The sequence below is a fragment of the Mus caroli genome, unplaced genomic scaffold (assembly GCF_978045245.1).
Source record: "Mus caroli unplaced genomic scaffold, Mus_caroli_1 scaffold_5, whole genome shotgun sequence".
In the NCBI taxonomy this organism is placed as follows: Eukaryota; Metazoa; Chordata; class Mammalia; order Rodentia; family Muridae; genus Mus; species Mus caroli.
The window spans coordinates 129,860,977-129,873,991 of NW_028227260.1; the positions used below are offsets into that span (position 1 = coordinate 129,860,977).

Below are 13,015 nucleotides of genomic sequence, written 5' to 3' on the forward strand. Positions count from 1 at the left end.
TACTGCACACTAAATTTGCTATTTTTTGAAAACATTCTTCCTGAGCTATATTTTCTCATACTTTTAGAAGAACTTTAGAAGTTGGTAGTAGCGTGCAGTGACTGGGAAAATACTGTCTCAACTTCTGATGAAGACATAGAATCCAGGATTGATAAGACAGCTTGTAGGTAGAGAATCCTGCTGCTGAGTGTAATAAATAACCTGAATTTAATCTCCAAGATTCATGGTAGAAGGAGAGAACTGACTACTGCAAGTTGTTGTCTGACCTCCTCATGCACCATAATAATGTATAATTACTCCCTGGCAATGGACAAAGAGACACCTTGATGGTGATATTTTTCTTAGATCAGTCAGGGTCAGAGCAATTGGCAGTCCTTTGTTCATCCTTGCTTGATGCCTTTCTTAGTGGACAAAACTGTTTTATACCTAGGACTCGTAAAATCATATCAAAGCAAAGCAAATCCAGGCAGGCACAACAGGGGGAGGAAGACAGAGACCTGTAGACTGTGATGCTGTTCATAGATTTTCCATCCACTGGACTGTACAGGTAGGCCAGAGACACTTGCTTGCCAATATGTCACACAGGGTGTCATGGAGGTCCTGAAGCTTTGGAAGACTACCCTTTCACAAATTCCAACTGTGTATAGGTAATATAGATTTTGGGGTGGGTCAAATCAGATCCCTGGATCTGGGTGGTAGCTGAACTGGTCATCCCACTGGCTCTCCCTTATCTGCACCACCAGGGTGAGCTCTCCAGCACTGTTCCAGGGCTAGCTCTCCTGAGCTCATGACCCTGTGGGCAGCTTTCCTACCTGCCAGAGGTGGTGAGGCTCTGGGGTGGGAAGGAGCATCCCCTCTGTGTCCATGCCATCCCATAACTGATGAATAGTGTGGTCAGCTCTCCTACACTCATGCCCTATGATTGGTTCACAGAACATCCCCACCATCAGAACCAGCACCACTCTGCAGCTTGAATGAAGAACATAGCCTGCTTTCTAAAGTACTGTCATAGGTGAGAAGCTCTCAAAAAACCCTGCCTTCAGTGAGGAGCAGAGCCAGTTGTACACAACCCTTGGACATACAGGTAGTCCCAAGCAGTTGCCCCAACCAAGGACATCCCCACATTCTCTAGTGGTAATAGGCTACAGGACTTGACACTGACCCCTGCCACTGATTAGCCATGGACTCAGACATGGCTCTCAGTAGCAGCTTAGGGTGGCACCTTACTATGGCTCCAGGTGTCAAGGATGGGCACTGACAACAGACTCTTCCTCCCACCCTGAGTCTCCAGTTCCATATCTCTTGAGAATGATCAAACTGTTCCAATTCTCTTTCTCTCCCAGGATCTCCATGATACAGGTCAACAACAGGATAACTAGAAGAGGTCCTGATGAAGATCCAATAATGTTGGTGTCACGGAAGCCAAAGATCTTGAACCAGACTCATTGCAATGAATATTTGTAAGTGAAGATATCTGGACAGAGTGATATACTGTTGGGTACAATCTGACAGCTTCCACAATGGGGTGTTTTCTATGCTTTGATTTGTTGTTGGTAGTGGTGGAGGTTGCTTCTGTGTTTTTAATTTAGGGGAAGAGTTGCAAGAGTGAAGGGTAGATATGAGAGGACAGGGAGATGTGCAGGTCTGGGATACATGATATGAAACTCACAAAGAAGCAATGTTTTAAAATGATATATTATAAATATATACTAAAAAAGACAAGGTCCTGAGGGACATGAAATTCAGCTCTCATCTATCTACAATTTTGGAGGGCTCCTTGCTTCAGCAGAATACCTTCCAATTAAAAAGTCACACATTATATGGTTTTTTTGTCAATAACATCTAACACTTTAAACATGAGTCATAGTATCTCGCATAGAAAACAGTGAAGTAGCAATTGTTCCTTATGCAATTTTCCCTTTTATTGCTTAGAAAAGGGAATTTTGGAATACTAGAACATTTACCATTTAGTAAAATAAAATCAAACTCATGATCAAAATGTCCTATAATTATTTCATTAAAAACCTCTTAAAATTGTTTCTTGTAATTTGTTACTTAAATAAACGGCATTGTAAAATTTTAACATGCTTTTAAGGAAGGATGGAACAATGTTCTATTTTGCATATGTTGACATTTGAAATGGCATATTTAAGTTTCCTTTCTGAAATATAACTTATTATTTCCACTTTGTAAGTCAATAACAAACTTGGTTATATAAACCTTAAGATACTAAAATATTTTTAGGTTTCTATCATTTTTTCACAGAGCATTTTTATATGTTTATCTTTTAGGGTATAAGTTGGGGGTTTTTAACATGAGAGTACTTAATCCATAACATTCAGAAATGTTCTTTTCTGAGATTCCTTTAACTGAAGTTTCTAGTCCACATGACTGGTTGACAAGATGTAGGTGGGTTTCATAGATGGAGAAAGCTTTGAGCATGACCTCCGCACAGCAGGTCCTCAGCATCTAGCAACCACAATGTGGCAGCAAGAAATGAGGGTGAAGGGATGAGCAGAGACAAGGTGAACATGCTGAGAAGTAGATGCAAAATCACACAGACAGTAGGGTCTGAGCTGACAAGTGTGGCGTGTGATTCACAGGTAGGAAGGAGGATGACTATGACATCACACCTGCAAAGCCAGGCAGAAATTCAGTGAGTGCTGTGATTGCTACTAGGAAGCCATTGGCATATGAAGATGTGGTTTATTCACAATGACTGTAGAACATGGTGGATTGGAGATCTGTCATTAGCTACATCAAGGAGACATGCATTGCTAGAAAGAGAGATGTGGTCATCATTGTGTTAATTTCTCCATTTGTCAAATGGAGGAGTTGGGCTCCACCTGAAACTTGTTCTGAACACTCTCCTTAAATAAGATGTACTTCCCTTTACCATTAAAATGCAATCTGACCATTGAATCACAGAAAGTTTTGAATTGTCCTTATTTTGTTGTGGTTATTTCTCATCACCTAGTTTACACTCATGTCATAAAATGTAGTCCTAGGCCATTCTTAGTGTCTCCTTATGCTGCACATCAATCACCAAGTCCTCTTGGCCCTTCCTTCTATATCTATTTTATAACTATCAATATGTGCTAAATAATCATATTTACCACCAACTCTCATCTGCTCTAATGTAAGAATTAACTTGAATATTATTTTTTCAATGAGTGGCAAGAATCATATTTATAAATGCATGCAAATATGACAATATCATTTCCAGGCTCAAAATTTAGCTATAGATGGGTAGGAAGGTAGATAGATAGATAGATAGATAGATAGATAGATAGATAGATAGATAATAAAGAGACAGAGAGAGATAATTAGGTTTATATTCTCTGCTGTCTCAGAAGAACCTGGATATTAACCCAGCTTTCCTCTTTCCTATGACTCTTCCCAGTCTCAACCAAGCCCTGCAGCGGTGGGCTTGCTTACTGCTCCTCCCACCTGAACTCAGTTCACTGGAGACTCTAACACTTGGTAGACATCTCAGGTCTCTCTATCCATTTCATCCCTAACTCTCTAGATTATTTCTTATCTACTTCAACATATTTGTAAGAACCCCTTCTCCCACCATACCTCCTGTTTCTAAGAACCCTGGGTTTTTTTGTTTTTTGTTTTGAAATAACACCCTGCATTCTATCTGACAATTACGGATTAATACTAGATATCATTCACAACAGAAAGTCTACAAATTTATGGAAGCCGGAAAGATCACTACTGAATAAAAAATGAAACAACATAAATTAGGAAAGACATTTAAAACAAAACAAGTGAATAAAAAAGAATAAAAACAAACAAAAACAAAAACCACGCAATATCACTAAACCCATGGGTCAAAATGACGGTGATTCTAAGATGGAAGTTCACAGCACTGAGTGGCTACATAAAAAAAAAAATGAAATAGCATACTAGTAAAATAACAGAATACCTGAACAAGATACCCAAGACACAATTTACAAAACAATGAAACTCAAGAAGAAGGAAGACAGAAGTGTGGATACTTCGTCCCTTCTTAAAAAGGAGAACAAAATATCCATGGAAGGAGTTACAGAGACAAAGTTTGAAGCAGACACTGAAGGAATGACCATCCAGAGACTACCCCATCTGGGGATCCATCCCATAAACAAACACCAAACCCAGACCTATTGCAGATGCCAATAAGAGCATGCTGACAGTAGCTTGATATAGCTGTCTGCTGAGAGGCTCTGTCAGTGCCTGACAAATACAGAAGTGGATGCTCACAGCCATCCATTGGACAGAGCACAGGGTGCCAATGAAGGAACTAAAAAAAGTACCCAAGGAAGTGAAGGGGTTTGAAGCACCTAGGAGGAACAACAATATGAACTAGCCAGTAACTCCAGAGCTCCCTGAAGAAATAACATGGTGTGACTCCTGGATCTAGCTGCATATTTAGCCAAGGATGAAAGAAGGGGTCCTCGGTCCTGTGAAGGTTCTATGTCCCAGTATAGGGGAATGCCAGGGCCAGGAAGCTGGAGTGGGTGGATTGAGGAGCAGGGGGAGATGGGAGGGGATAAAGGGTTTTCAGAGAGGCAACTAGGAAAGAGGTACCATGAGGGGATGAGAAGAAGGTATATCCTTTTGTTTCAGGATAAACTGTTCTATAGATATCTGTTAAATCCATTACTTTCATAACTTCTGATAGTTTCAATCTGTCTCTGTTTAGTTTCTGTTTCGAGGATCTGTCCATTGATGAGAGTGGGGTGATGAAATCTCCCGATATTTTTGTTTGCGGTGCAATGTGGGCTTTGAGCTTTGCTTCTGAGCCTCTTTAATGAACGTGGATGCCCTTGTGTTTGGAACATAGATGTTCAGAATTGTCAGTTCATCTTGATAGATTTTACCTTTGATGAGTATAAAGTGCCCCCATTGTCTATTTTGATAACTTTTGGCTGGAAGTCAATTTTATTCGATATTAGAATGGCTACTCCAGCCTGTTTCTTCGAACCATTTGCTTGGAAAATTATTTTCCAGCCGTTTACTCTGAGGTAGTGTCTATCTTCGTCCCTGAGGTGGGTTTCCTGTAGGCAGCAAAATGTTGAGTCCTGTTTATGTATCCAGTCTGTTAGTCTATGTCTTTTTATTGGGAAATTGAGTCCATTGATATTAAGAGATATTAGGAAAAGTAATTGTTGATTCCTGTTATTTTTGTTGTTAGAGTTGGGATTCGGTTCTTTTTTTTTTTTCAAACTTAATATATTATCTGATCTAATTTTCAGGAAATTGATGCAAATTCCCTTTTCTTTTTCTTTTTTCCCACATTTTTTATTAGATATTTTCTTCATTTACATTTCAAATGCTATCCCAAAAGTCCCCTAAACCCTCCCCACTCCCTGCTTCCCTACCCACTCACTCCCACTTCTTGGCCCTGGCATTCCCCTGTACTGGGGCATAAAAGTTTGCTAAACCAAGGGGCCTCTCTTCCCAGTGATGGCCGACTAGGCCATCTTCTCCTACATATGCAGTTAGAGACACAAGCTCTTGGGGTACTGATTAGTTCATAATGTTGCTCCACCTATAGGGTTGCCGACCCCTTCAGTTCTTGGGTACTTTCTCTAGCTCCTATATTGGGGGCCCTGTGTTCCATCCAATAGATGACTGAGCATCCACTTCTGTATTTGCCAGGCAGGCACTGGTAAAGCCTCACAGGAGACAGCTATATCAGGGTCTCTTCAGCAAAATCTTGCTGGCGTATGCAATAGTGGATGCCTTTGGTGGCTGATTATGGGATTTTTTTCTTTAAGGGAATTGTTAATGTCCTTTTAAAATCCTCTACCAGCATCATGAGATATGATTTTAAGTCTGAATCTTCCCAGTGTTTTCGGATATCCAGGACTCGCTGTGTCAGGAGTACTGGGTTCTGATGATGCCAAGTAGTCTTGGTTTCTGTTGGTAAGATTCTTACATTTGCTTTCGCCATCTGGTAATCTTTGGTGTTAGATGTTCTAGCTGTCTCTGGCTGGAACTTGTTCCTCCTGTTAATCTGATAACCTGTGTCAGCACTCCTGGGAGACCAGCTCTCTCCTTGGTAGACTAGTGCACACAGGGCTTTGGAACAGCCCCGCCTCCTGGCTTCAGGTGTAGGCCCATAGGATCCTATTCTAGAAGCTCTGTTGCCTGTGCACTCCTGATCAGACCTACTTTAGAGAGACACAGGAGGGAAAATGGTGATCTCCCCTGAGTCCCAGAGTCAGAGTACTCCCTGGAGGTAAGCTCTCCTCTGGCAAGGAAGGTACACAGGGGACTGAGGATCAACTCCTACTCCTGGCTGAGGTTGAAGGTCTGTAGGACCATGTCCCAGACGCTTTGTTGTTTCTGCAGCCTGTGCTCTCCTACTCTTTATAGATCTTTAAAAGACAATTTTCTGCTTCATGTGAGAAAAAAATGAGGCTAGCTAAAAAATGATCTGAATATTAAAAGAACTGATGGAGGTAGCCTTGTCACTGACCTCAAATTATATTAAAGAGTTAATGTATGACTGACCCCTGTTGTTGAATTATGGAAAGCTGAAAGAAGAAGCTGAGGAAAAGGGCAAACCTGTAGGAGGACTAGCTGTCTCAATTAATCTGGAAACCCGAGATCTCCCAGACACTGGACCACCAAAGAGACAGCATGCACCAGCTGATAGGAGGCCACCAACACACATACAGTAGAGGACTTCAGGGTCTATGTTCATTCAGAGATGATGCACCTAACACTCAAGAGACTGGAGGCCTCAGAGAGTTTAGAGGTCAGGTGGGGACCTGGGGGCATCCACGTGGAGACAGGGGGTGAGGAGGAGGTTTGGGATGTGGAGCAGTCAGATGGTGTATGGGGGGGTAGGGAGTAGAATATTGAGCGTAAAAAATGAATTAATTTTTTAAAAAGAATAAATAAATAAGTAAATAAATAAGAGAGAGAGAGAGACTCTGAACAGAACACCAATAGTGGCTTCTGTAAGACAGAGGACACTATCAATCAGACAAATCCACAGGTCACAGAATGGGAAAAGTTTTTTTGTTGTTGTTGTTTTTGTTTGTTTCTTTCTTTTTCTTTTTTTTACCAACTCCACAACTGATAGAGTACTAATATACAAAATATATCAAGAACTGAAGAAACTGGTTATCAAAAGATGAACAATCTAATTAAACAGATTTAAACAAAGAAATATCAATAGAGGAAGCTCAATTGGCCAAGTAACAGTTAAAGAATTGTTCTTAGCCATCATGAAAATGCAAATCAAAACTGTTCTGAAATCCCATCTTATACCTGTCAGAATGGCTAAGGTCAATAACACAGTGCTGGTGATGGAAAATAAAGGAACATTCACGCATTGCTGCTGGGAGAACAAACTCATATAGTCACTATGAAAATCAGAGTACAGGTTCCTCTGAAGGTTTGGGATCAATCTACCTCAAGATACAGCTATACCACTCATGGACCCATACCCAGAATAATCTTCATCCTACCACAATGACATTTCCTCAACCATGCTCACTGCTAATTTTGCCACAACAGCCAGAAACTGAAAACAAACTAGATGTCCTAAAAAGAGAAGAACAGATAATGTGGGAAATGTACAAAATGGAGTACTAGTAAGCCATTAAAAATGTGACATCATGAAGTTTACAAGTAAATGGAAAGAAAAAGAAAAAATTATCCAGAGTGAGGTATTCCTGATCCAGAAACAAAAATATAATATGCTATCAAATATATGTCAATGATAACCAGCTACTATCCATAGAGACACAAAGAGTAGATTTAGAGTAAGGGTCTAGAGGAAAGAGATGTTAGGAAACAAAAAGTAGAATAGGCAACAATGGATGTATGTAGCTATGGCTAGAATGGGAAGGTCACATAGGCAGGGGGCATTGAGCAAGGGGGAAGAGAGGGTGGGAGAGAGAGCTAAAATTATGTGGCATTTGAGGTGTAATGAGAAAACTTAAGAGAGTATAAACTTTCTAAAATACATTCATTTATGAAGGCAACCTAACTGAATATGCCATATACTGGTGGAGACAGAGTCCCAACTAGCCAGGTCTTATCACTAAACAATGCTTTCAGTATTGAAATTGAGTTACATATGATTTAGTTGTTGACCAAATTAATCCCATGAGAATCTGCAGGCAACCCAGACTGTTGCCCAGACAATAGGTTGCTTTCCACAACTTGACAGCAAACTGATGCGTATTTTCTAGTGTCTTTGGTACAGGAATACATTCTGCACACCACCAAGAGAAGAAAAGAAAGAGAAACCAAAGACAAACAAAAACACCAACCGAGGCGCAAGATCTTTGATCTACATTGGTTTCTTGCCTGCAAGGCATGCTGGGTTACTAGTGGCACAATGTTGGTGGGAGTAGCTAACCAATTTCTAATATGATTTAGAACCCACTCCACAAGATGGAACCAATACCTGACACTGCCTGGGTGACCAAGGACCTAAGATTAGATAGTCTTTGGACCTGTAGTAAATCAAAGTATAATTGGTCTTAAAAAAAAAAACAAAAAGAGAGTGACAAAACTAATGACATTCTATGAAACTCATTGACCTCTGCTTTATTCAGCCATCTTCAGAAAAGCTTCCTTCTACAGCAGATGAGAACAAACACAGAGACACACAGCTAGACACTATGCACACACTCAGCACTTAATGTGGTGTCTCTACAAAATTCATCCCTGCAGAGCTCTGAGAACCTGATGGAATAAAAGGCAGAATGAATGTAAAGGCCAGGAAAGATGGGGGACACCAAGAGAGCAATGCTCTCTCAATTAACAGTAGTGTTTTTACGGGATTCAGAGTGCGTTAACCAGTGGGGACCTTCCCTTACTCTCTTTTCCTTACATTGGTTTAATCCTATCCAACTTAAATATGATAAATTTTGTTTTATATTGTTGTATTTTTTATTATCCCTTAGAAGTCTGTTCCTTTTTAAGGAGAGACAGAAAGGTAGACAGTCCAGATGGAAGGGGTGAAGGGAAGAATAATGAGAAGGAAGAGTGCAATAGGTTACATTATATATGAGAAAAGAATCTATTTTTGATACAAGGAAAGCTATTTATATTAGATGAAAAAGTAATATTTTAAAGTTATTTCAATTTCACTTAGAATAAAATTAAAAGTATTTACCAAGATATGCATGGTGCTGAATTATCTGATTCCCACCCTTGTATTGGACTGCGTCCCTTATTGGGTTTACTATATTCTATAAATAATCTCTTCATAAACTTTTATGAGTGTATTCTCATCTTCAGGATTTTGTAATTTCTTTCTCTTATGTGAATAGTTTTCTCCTGTTCTTTTCTGGGTGAATACATAATCATCATTAATATCTCTTATTAAATGGTTTTCCTAAAATAAAATATCTTTTTATAGATATTTGCATATACCAAAATTTTCTTGAATTAATTTTCTTATCTTATCAGTTTTTATATTTATGTAAATATTCAGTTTTGCACTTTTACTATATTGTAAGGTTCAGAAGTGTATATGTTACTCTTGTGTTGTTGTTATAAAACAATGTGTACTTATATGAAAGAAGTTATTTTTGGAATGAGTTAGTTCCAGAGGGAAAGTCCATAGCGGCAACAGGCAACAAGATCAGGAAACTGAGCGATTTTTTATTAAATTTGGTCTAGTCCTATTGATTATCAGTGTTCTCCCAGACAAGTTTGTAACAGTAGGCAATTTTTTTCTAGATAGTCTCTAATATCTCTATCATGATTTAGTCACATGTCAGCATTTTGGAAGATTCACAGTTGCAAACTGATGAGGGCTTAGGGAATTATATAGATGATGTTTCCTAAGGGTTTGACAGCCAGAAGCATCATCTTTAATTAGGGAAGACTGCAAATGCAGAATAAAGAAGATAGTCACGGACAAGCTCTCTTAGTTAGGGTTTCATTGTTGTGAAGGGACAACCAAAGTAACTCGTTTTTTCTTTTTTTTTATTGGGTACTTTATTTATATTTCAAATGTTTTATATTCTCTTTCCTGGTTCCCCCCTATCTCATCCCTCTCCCCCTGCTTCTACTAGGGTGCTCTCCCACCCTCCCATTACTGCCTCCCTGTCCTGACATTTCCCTATAGTGGGGCATGGAGCCTTCATAGGACCAAGGACCTCTCCTCCCATTAATGCCCACTAAGGCCATCCTCTGCTACATGTGCGGCTGGAGCCATGGATCACTACATGTATACTCTTTGGTTGGTGGTTTAGTCTCTTGGAGCTCTGGGGGGTCTGGTTGGTTGATATTGTTGTTCTTCCTATGGGGTTGCAAACCACTTCAGCTCCTGTAACTCTTTGAGGGACAACTTTGAGTTGGGGCTGGCTTACAATTTCAGAGGCTCAGTTCATTATCATTATAGCAGGAAGCATGTCAGCATCTAGGCAGACACAATGCTGGACGAGGAGCCAAAAGTTCTGCATCTTTATCCAAAGCCAGCCAGGAAAAGACTATGTTCCATAGGGATCAGTGCTTAAGCACTAGGAGTCCTCAATGCCCCCCGGCTCCCACAGTGACAGACTTCCTCCAACAAGGCCAAACCTATTTCAACAAGGATATACTTCCTAGCATTGTCACTTCCTGTGAGCCAAGCATTCAACTACATGAGTCTATGGCGGCCAAACCTATTTAAACTACAGCAAAACCCATTCATCAAATGTATAATTATAATAGCATCCTCAATAAACCTAGATGATAAATGAAGGAATTCTAAATAGTAATAAGTATAAAGGATAGAAAATCTAAGAATATACTTAGCTGTGGTGTAACATCTAGGGCCATTTCTACTTACCAGGCAGCATCATTCTGTTGTGTTTGATAAAAAAAAAAATGAAAGAAAGAAAGAAAAAGAGAATCCAGATATGTTTGGTAGAGGCACAACATGGCAAGGTGGAAGGGGGTGCCTCTGCAGGCCCATGTTGAGGCATCACTTCCCCCTGAGGTACTAGCCATATGACAGATATAAGATGAGAGAGAGTTTATTTATAGCATGTGGGGGAGTTGAGGTGGGAATGGAGACAGAGAAAGGAGAGAGAGAGAGAGAGAGAGAGAGAGAGAGAGAGAGAGAGAGAGAGAGAGAGAGAGAGAGAGAGAGAGAGAGAGAGAGAGGAACAAGGCCGGCCAAGAATGTGTGGAGAGAGAGTGGGGAGGAGAATGGAGAGAGAAGGAATAGGGAAGGTAAGAGAGTAAGAGAGTAGGAGAGTAGGAGAGTAAGAGAGTGAGGAGGGGGTAAAAAGCCCCTTTTATAGTGTGTTGAACAAACCTGGTGATTGCCAGGTAACTGTGGGGCAGAGCCTAGACGGAATCCTAACACCTTCTACAGTGAGTTTGTTTCTGAAGTCTTGGTTTGTTCTATATATTCTCTTAGGTTGGGAATCAGAAAAGAGTAAACATGAAGAGTGTTTTGGAATTGAATTATTTTGAGATAGAAGCTGATAACCAAACTACTTCATCTTTACGCACTGATGACATTATAACCATAATTTCCTAAGACTAGTATAGTAATAGGGTTTCTGTGCCCATACATTTTCAGGGGAACTAACATTTCAGGATTGAAAGATATTAAGTTTAATCGTGAAACCTTAGCATTTATATAGTTGCCAGTATCTTTTAACCTTGAAGATTTAAAACAAATGTAAGTATAAGTAGCTGGAAAACAACACATTTTTGTATGTTTATATGATCTGACTGAGTCTCGTCAGATCAACCATATTTTTGTATTGAATAATTCAGTGTTTTAGCACTGTGAAAGCCAGAATCTTGCAAAGCTAGCTAGACATATGTAGAGATTCCCACACATATACTCACAGCTTCTCTTTAAAAAATAGAATCTTTTGGACACATTTCAGGATTTTTCTTTACACAAATCTCCCTCTGAAGGCTTTCCCAGTTACCCATCATGCAAAGCTTTGTTTTACAAGAATATTCAAGAATCTCACTTTCAATCCAAAATTAAAGAATGCTGGGAGATGTGTCTTCTCCCCAACCAACATTCTCCTAGAAGCTTACAAAAACTCCAGGTATACTATCGGGAGTGGCTATAAATACAAACTGATATTTCTGTTCCCCAGATGAAGAAATGTGAGTGGTAATGAGGAGCATCAGACCACAATAGGATTCAAGAACAACCCTTACCAGTTTGTGTATAGTATTTGCATATTAGTTTTCTGATCTGTAAAGTTGAAATAGCTATAGAACCAGCCTCATTGGAATTTCAAGCTGTATATTTTTTAAAGCGTTCCATTCTCTAAAACATGATGTATTTAAAAGTGATTGTGTCTGACCTGGGGGAGAATTAGAATAAGAGACAGGAGACTATACCTAAAACAAAGGAAAAGAGAAAGTCTTTAAAAAGTCAACAATGTGGGATTGGAACAACTGAAAGTGTAGTGAAGGGGCAAGTGACACAATAGCAAGAATCAGAATAAAGAAAGGTAAATATAGCTTTAGCTATGCAGGTCCACAGCACCCTCACCCAAAGGTAAACCAGGTGGCCATGATGAAAAGAAAGTCAATAGTATTTCCACACGTTTATGGTGTTCACATGGATTCTACTTGTTTTGTTAATGCAGACATTTCTCTTGTGCAGAGAAATACCATTTGGTTATTCTGTATGGTTCAGAGAGCAGTGTCTCACTGCCACATTAAGAGGGAACCTCTTATCTAAAACTGAGTTACCCTGGAGGTCTGAGAAGAGGGAGAAGTCACAAATCAGGTAACTTGATTTTGTGCTGTGACAGCTCCAAGATGGAAAAAAAAGCAGGAAAGCAGATGCCAGCAAATTTAAAAACAGTTTACGGTAGGCTGGATTCAGGTGGTAATGTGTGTATTTCTGCCCTAGGCACCCTAAAGCACCATTCATCAAATGAAAACAAACCTGAAGTTTAATAGCCCTAAGACTGAGGTCAGCAGCAGTGTCAATTTAAAGCCACTTGTCTGCTTTGTTGCTTTAGAACCCTCCAACTACTCCAGCAGTCTCCTGAAATCCAGGGACAGAGTCATCCAGCAG

The 13,015-nt window shown here is 39.8% G+C and overlaps 1 non-coding gene across 1 annotated transcript; it reads left to right on the forward strand.

Moving 5' to 3' along the window:
* Window positions 1–295: 295 nt before the first annotated feature.
* On the forward strand, window positions 296–439 carry LOC115030174 (small nucleolar RNA SNORA48). Its single transcript, XR_003835795.1, has one exon. It is a non-coding gene; the product is annotated as a small nucleolar RNA SNORA48 (small nucleolar RNA).
* The last annotated feature ends 12,576 nt before the right edge of the window (window positions 440–13,015 follow it).